The following is an 8,412-nucleotide window of genomic DNA, read 5'->3' on the forward strand; positions in this document are numbered from 1 at the left end:
ATTAAAAAATTAGCTGGGCATGGTGGCATATGCCTATGGTCTCAGCTCTTCAGGAGGCTGAGGTGGGAGGATTGCTTGAGCCCAGGAGGTGGAGGTTGCAATGAGCCAAGATTGCACCACTGCACTCCAGCCTGGGCAACAGAGGGAGACTCTGTCTCAAAAAGAAAAAAGAAAAAGAAAGAAATACAAGAAAATGCTTTTTGCATTTTCCATGCTTTTTGCACCATCCATGATGGTGTACAGATTCACACCAAATATAGAAGGTATATAAATAGGTGTTATTATAATTATCTTTGGTTTTGTTTTTTTTTTGAGACGGAGTCTCGCTCTGTTGCCCAGGCTGGAGTGCAGTGGCGTGATCTTGGCTCACTGCAACCTCTGCCTTCTGGCACAGGAAATCAGATGAACAATGAAGGAGGAAAATCTAAGGTTAGGGAACAGGGACCTCCACTCAGTATGGAGGAGATCTGGGAGCTGGAAGACCAGATGAGGTGAATTAGTGACAGCACCTAGTTTCTACCACCTTGAGTTCGAATCCCTGCTCGGCCCCTTCCTGGTTGTGTGGCTTTGTGCAGTCACTGAGACTCTTTTTAGAAGGAACAGGCATGGCAATAGCTCCTCTGCAGACTGATTGTGTGGATGAGAGATCATATATAAAAAGCACCATGCTCCTGGTCATTGCTACTCTCCAAAATAGTTTAATGTGCTGGCATAAGGATAGAGGCAGGGGTGGTCCAGGCAAGATAAGAACAGCATTTTTTTTGGATTTATTAGACAGCTGCTTCCTGTAATTTGTTATCATAAATGAAGAGCTCACTCTAATCATTTCCCATGTATACTCAGTGTTCTTGATTCTAGGAGGATTATGTGACTTCCTTGTTTTCTCTATGGATAAATTCGGAATTGATGCAAAGTGAATGAAGACATTTCCCTTTAGTTTTAACCTGTGCCGATAGATTTTTCTATTTACATCACCATTTTATTGGGCCAAATTCTGGTGAAAGTATTAGGCAAGCATCAGTCCCTAGTTTGTTTTTACATTTTGCCTTTAGCCCTCAGCTCTGAATTCCCCTTTTGTAGCCCCCTTCATCACCTCAGTGATTGTGGTTGAACTGGCTTTCCCTTGTTTCCATGGAGCTTCTCATGGTGGAAGACCCAGATGCATTGCAGACCTTGGTAAAAGGGAGTTTTTGTCGTGCTGGCTGTCATTCAAAATTTTCCACTAACTTGTAGTAGCAGAGGTGAGTCTGTTTGGTGGATTGAGTCCATTATTTTAAATGTGTTTAGAAAATTGTACATTATTTGAATAAGAAGTAATGGCAGAAGCCAGAAATATTCCTATATCCTGTTCCCAAAGGGTCAAATGAGACTTTGTTTTTATTAATTAAAAAAAAAAAAATCTGACTGGGTGCGGTGGCTCACACCTGTAATCCCAGTACTTTGGGAGGCTGAGGTGGGCAGATCACCTGAGGTCAGGAGTTTGAGACCAGCCTGGCCAACATGGTGAAACCCCGTCTCTACTAAAAATACAAAAACTAGGTGGGTGTGGTGGCAGGCACCTGTAATTCCAGCTACTCGGGAGGCTGAGGTAGGAGAATTGCTTGAACCCGGGAGGTGGAGGTTGCAGTGAGTCAAGATTGTGCCATTGCACTCCAGCCTGGGCGACAAGAGCAAAACTCCATCTCCAAAAAAATAAATAAATAAATAAAATCTGACAACCTAAGAAGAAAAAAAGGAAATTTTGCAGTGTGATTGTAAATTAAGCTCTCTTGTAACCCTCTCATGCAGAGCCAAAGTGACGATATAATACCACAGTGACATAAGGACTTTGAGATCCTTATGAGTCAGGTTATTTACAAAACATTATTCTTATTTTCATTAAAATAGCGAGTAAGTGGGGAATTTTCACCTGCATTCGGATCTTACAGCACACCACAAATAGTCTTTTATGTCTCAGCTGGTGAAACCATAAAGAGGTTGTTATTTTACAGAACAGCTTTTCACAGAAATATAATTCAATTTTAAGAAAATGAATATGAAATAAAATACCTGTTCCTGCTCTTTCAATAGCTCTGTCTTCCCACTCCCACTTCTGCTCAGTCAAGCTTCCTTTATCCTTCCCTAAAAGGCCTCAGGAGTTTCAGGTTGTCTCAGCAAACAATTGTCATTCATTGTTTGGTATTAGAGACAGAGTCATGAAGGGACGATATGGGGTGAAGTAATAAATGTACGGAGAGAGATACACCAGATGGTAAGATATGCTGAGAGGTGATTGGTTATAAGTTCTAAGCCCTCTCTTTGAAGTAATTCCATCATCAACAGGTTGTGAATACTTGTGAACTCTGCTTGTGTAATACAGATAGCAACAATGCGTGCCTCTCTATCATCTCAAATGCCTTTCTTCTTTGTTAATGGTGGGAGGCTTGCATCCTTCTTAATGTTACTGAACTTTAAAAATTTTTCACATCAAAACCAAGGTCAAATCAAATCAGAAGTACAAGGTGCTGCTGTGTTTTCAAACTACACCCTGATTTCTCTCTTCTGTAGGGCCAAGGGTGGGCAGGGATGGGATAGGTCCCTCCAGGTAATAATCGCGGTCCTACACTTACTTCATTTTTTTCTTCTTAAGTGGCTGTACCATGACCCATTTTTGCAGATGATGCCTGTTCACCTAAACAAACCCTAATCAATAATATTTTGTGCTGTGTAAGAATAAAGTAATTGGGGCTGGGCGTGGTGGCTCACGCCTGTGATCCCAACACTTTGGGAGGCCCATGCGGGCGGATTGCGAGGTCAGGAGAGTGAGTCCATCCTGGCCAATATGATGAAACCCCGCCTCTACTAAAAATACAAAAATTAGCTGGGCGTGGTGGCGTATGCCTATAGTCCCAGCTACTTAGGAGGCTGAGGCAGGAGAATCGCTTGAACCCGGGAGGCGGAGGTTGCAGTAAGCCAAGATTGCGCCACTGCACTCCAGCCGGGTGACAGAGCGAGACTCCATCTCAAAACAAAAAAAAAAAGAAAGAAAGAAAAGAATAAAGTAGTTGGAAGGAGGGATGTAAAAACAATAAGTCATATAAATAGCTACATTTATTGAGCCCCACATATGAACCAGACATTGAGCCTAAATATGAACCAGATAAATCTCTCACATGCATTCCTTTATGAAATGTTTATAATACCATTCTGAGGCAATTATTATTCCCTTTAGAAAGCAGAGGAAACTGAGGAAAACAGTAGTTAATTAACTTAATCAGATCATGCCACTCATAAAAATGTGAGCCCATGTCTCATCCAGACAAGCCCCCACTCTCAGGTGGTGTGGAGCACCTTTTTAATCCTTTCAGCTGATCCTAGCTAGTTAATCTGTCTATTAGTTACTACTAGAGTGATCACCACTAGACTGAACACAGATTTGTCATCCAAACTGGGACCACTTTGAGGATGAAAGTGGGAACTATTAAAAACTATCATGGGAAAATAGGCATAAATGGGCATTGTCTTAGGGAAATTCAGATGTTCTTTTTAAGTTATTTTCTTTTATTCAGGCTTTCACCTCCCCTCCTTCCCAAAGAAAAGAAGAGAGAAGTTTCAAAGGATATCTATAACCCAGTCTACATTTAGGGCCTGGGGACAGCTAGCTATTAGGTCAATAGAGTTCCAGGTCAATCCACCCTTTTCCTTCCTCTTAAAATTTTCCTTTGTAAGCCCTAGGCTGCTATAACCTTCACAATAAAATATTGAAGCAAAATGCTCCGTCTTTCAAAAATATGGTGTTCTCTTCCCCTACCAAAAGCTTCTACTTTAACAGAGTCTTTTATTTTAATGTACTGGGTATATGTGCTGATAAAAAGCATTCTCCAGGCCAGGCATGGTGGCTCATGCCTGTAATCCTAGCACTTTGGGAGACTGAGGCAGGAGATGACTTAAGGTCAGGAATAGAGACAAGCATAGACAATAGAGCAAGACCCCATTCCTAGGAAAAATAAAAGAAAAAATAGCCAGGTGTGGTGGTGTGCACCTGTAGTCCTGGCTACTCAGAAGGCTGAGGCATAAGGATTAGTCCAGGAGTTTGAGGCTGGAGTGAGCTTTGATCATCCCATTGCACCCCAGTCTTGGGAACAGAGTGAGATTCTGTCTTTAAATGGCACATAATAATACACACACTACGTGCTTATTTGGGTGAAACAAAAGAATTTTTATATATTTGCATTGTGTGTATGTGTATGTGTGTTAACACTTGTGTATACTTACGCATGCAGAATATATCTCTTCAATAATACCCACAAAACGTTTACTTATTATTGCTTCATGGAGGGAAAGAATCTCAGAATTTGGGGTGAAAGGTGATTTATTTTATACAGTATATCTTTTTGGTCAGATTGAAATTTTGGCCTTGAGTATATTTTATTTCTCAAATGAGAAGAAAAACTAGACAGATAAACACCTTCCATGCAGTGAAGTTGTATCATTGTAGGAAGGCAATCTGATTAAAGTAAGTGACACAGATTTTTGAGTGAGTAATAACTTTCTCTCTTTTTTTTTTTTAAAAATGGCACTTTTAAGCCAGGCGCAGTGGCTCATGCCTGTAATCCCAGCACTTTGGGAGGCTGAGGTGAGCGGATCACCTGAGGTCAGGAATTTGTGATCAGCCTGGCCAACATGGTGAAACCCGGTCTCTACCAAAATATAAAAATCAGCTGGACGTGGTAGCATCCATCTGTAATCCAAGCTACTGGGGAGGTTGAGGCAGGAGAATCACTTGAACCTGGGAGGCGGAGGTTGCAATGAGCAGAGATCATGCCACTGCACTCCACCCTGGATGACAGAGTGAAATTCTGTATAAAAAAAAAAAAAATGACACTTTTAGAAGTGCTCTTTAACCAGTGGAATGTTAAGCAGTATGAAAGAGAGAAGTGAAGATATTCAAGCAGTGAAGATATTTGAGGGTAGAGTGGTCATCCCTGCGGGAAACAGTGTCTTCTAAGTTGAAGCTACTCTTTACTATTTCTTCCTTTTTTCATTTATAAGCCCACAAATATTCCAAAATGTTAACTTTTTAAAAAATTATGTTTCAAAACATGATTGTAAGTGCCAACAATAATGTGGAATTTTCTGCTCTTTAGTTATGCACACAAAAAGTTCCATAGCTTAAACTGAACATGGTGGCATCCCTGTAGTCCCAGCCCTTTGGGAGGCTGAGGTGGGAGGATCACTTGAGCCCAGGAGTTTAAGACTGTAGTGTGCTATGGTCATGCCTGTGCGTAGCCACTGCCCTCCAGCCTGGACAACTTAGCAAGACCCATCTCTTTTTTTTAAAAAGTTCCATAGCTTAAACTACTCAAATGAGGAAACAATCAGTGATGTGCGAAAGTATTTATTTTGGCCATGTACTCTGAGATAATGCACAGCAGACTGGGTTCTCAAGCTAGTGCCTTGAACACCACATAATTCAAACGGAAGCAATGAATAAGCCTTGGATGATGTATTAGCTCTAAGGATGTTATATGTGAGTATGACAAGGACTTTTAACTTCCCATCCCATACTTGCTCTTCTGTTATTACTAGTAACAGAACCCTGACTTCATTTGGGACAGTAATTTTTCCTCTTAAAAGATTCCCTTACCAGGCTGCCTTGCAGCTAAGTGTGGCCATGTGTCAAAGGTCTGACCAATGAGCTGTAAGTGAAAATGTTCCCAGGTATTTCTTTTTTTTTTTTTTTTTTTGAGATGGAGTTTTTGCTCTTATTGCCCAGGCTAGAGTGCAGTGGTGCAATCTCAACTCACTGCAACCTCCACCTTCCGGTTTCAAGCGATTCTTCTGCCTCAGCCTCCCAAGTCGCTGGGATTACAGGTGCCCACCTCCACGCCCAGCTAATTTGTTTGTATTTTTAGTAGAGATGGGGTTTCACCATGTTGGTCAGGCTGGTCTCGAACTGCTGACCTTGTGATCCACCCACCTCGGCCTCCCAAAGTGCTGGGATTACAGGCATGAGCCACTGCACCTGGCCCAGGTACTTCTGGAGAAGCTCCTTAAAAGGAACTAACTAAGCTAGGAGGGGTTCTCAATTTGCCTTCCTCTTTTCCTTTTTCATGATTGGAGAGAATAAATGATAACTAGAGGGATATCATGGCCTAAGGCTGGAAGAGCAGAGAGATAGAAAGAGCCTAGGGCTCTGATGACTTTGAGGAACCACTATATGAGCCCTGTGCATCCAGAGGTAGAGTTTCTCTTATGTTGGAAAAAGTCTTGGATGTTTAAGACATTGAAGTCTGGTCTCTGTTACTGCCAGTTAAATACAAATCCTTACTGAACAAACTACTTCTCTCCTTTGGGAGGAAGCATAGCGTATAATAAAATAAACATGACATTCATTCATCATCATTCCTAAACTATGCCTTTTGCTATGCCTGCTTTTTGTTTTGTTTTTAATTAATTCCTTTATTTATTTATTTATTTATTTTGAGACAGAGTCTAGCTCTGTTGCCCAGGCTGGAGTGCAGTGGTACAATCTTGTCTTACTGCAACCTCTGCCTCCCCGATTCAAGCGATTTTCCTGCCTCAGCTTCCTGAGTAACTGGAACTACAAGCATATGCCACCATTCCTGTCTAATTTTTGTATTTTTAGTAGAGACAGGGTTTCACCATGTTGGCCAGGCTGGTCTCGAACTCCTGACCTCAAGTGATCCGCCCGCTTCAGCCTCACAAAGTGCTGGGATTACAGGCGTGAGCCTCCATGCCTGGCCTTGTTTTTAATTAATTCAATTTTAAAAGACATTTCTTCTTTTAGAACAACTCCTGAGCTGAGACTTCAGCTCCTTGTACTCTAAAAAAGTTTCTCTCCTTTGTAAACAACCCATTTCTCAACTCACAGAAACCTCAATTAATAATCATTTTTCTCACAAGATGACTCTAGGGGACATTTACTGAGATACTATGACTGTCACCATTGCTGCCGATACTGAAGTAACAGACACAGATGAACTTTTCTCACTTGTTTATTTTCCATGTGGGGTGTCCCATTTAAAATAATTCCATTATGTGTCCCCAGGCCCTAAATGTAGACTGGGTTATAGATATCCTTTGAAACTTCTCTCTTCTTTTCTTTGGGAAGCAGGGGAGGTGAAAGCCTGAATAAAAGAAAATAATTTAAAAAGAAAGAAAGGAAAGAAGAAACAAAATAAGAACCGTATTTTTAACAAAAGGATTTTTGAAAACCTTGGAAAATGTTATATTCACTCATGTAAGGCCCCACTGTTTTAAAACATATTTTACTATAATTTTGCCTTCAAAACCCTGACATTTGAAGTTGAACAGGGCTCTTTCAGTGTACAACCCCAGGACATGGAGAAATAAAAAGAACAGTATTCCAACTAATGTATACTCAGTGGGAATCATCATATCGCATAATTGCTTGAAATCCACAAGCTGATCCGATGTCATCTTCAGAAATATGCAAGTTTCCCTTTGTTTTCTGACTTAGAGATATTTCCTTGCTTTAGGGCTTAACCCTTCAGTTGCTGCCCCTGGTTATTGAAACATGATTAAAATGAATGTGGATCTGCCCTTCCTAAACTCTCCCCAAATGTTAGATAAGATTCCCCCAAACCTGCCAAATTTTATTCTAACAAAAACACAAAATATGAACTTCAAGTGTTCCTTTACTCATTTTCTTTATCTACCTGTTTCTAAACACCACACACACACACACACACACTCATGTGGACACACACAGCCCTTTAAATGTCTTTCTACAAGAAACTGTAAAAGAACAAAGAGTTGCCATTTTGGAGCATGTAATGACATGTTTAAAAGTTCATCAACTTCCCCCTTTAAAAAAAACCTGGCAATGAGTCTAAAATAATAATTCAAAAAGATTTAGAGAAAAGAATCCTTAAGACTTATTCCTCTGTAACATGATGTAAATCATAAATATACCACTGGTCTGGAAGTGATTACAACAGGCTATAAGACAGAAGATATTCCTAAGCAGACACTGCTGGCAATGGGCTCTATACTCCCATCCGCATATAAGAGGATTTGGGAAGGTAAGTTCTCATAAATGCTAATAAGAGATTCACACCACTGTAAAAAGAATTCCCAGGTGTACATGTTCCAACAATAAATTGTAAGTCCTGGGCCACAGCTGATTGCATAACCCTTTACAGAAATCTGTCCTCTTATTCAAGGTGAATGAATCTTTTGGTGTTCCAAGCATTCCCTCCACCCTTCTCCAGTGTTCCCTTTGCTTCTTGCTTGTCATTGTCCCTGACCTTCCTAACAGGATCCCTGGAATGAAGAGGAGGAAACACTATATAAACAGCTCATTCTAGAAGTGTGAGTCATTCTGGAATCAGTCCCCACCCCCCACCACCGTTCCCTATATAAGGGACGCTTGCTCACATCTAAGCT

Source organism: Pongo abelii, chromosome 13, assembly GCF_028885655.2.
Source record: "Pongo abelii isolate AG06213 chromosome 13, NHGRI_mPonAbe1-v2.0_pri, whole genome shotgun sequence".
Classification (NCBI taxonomy): domain Eukaryota; kingdom Metazoa; phylum Chordata; class Mammalia; order Primates; family Hominidae; genus Pongo; species Pongo abelii.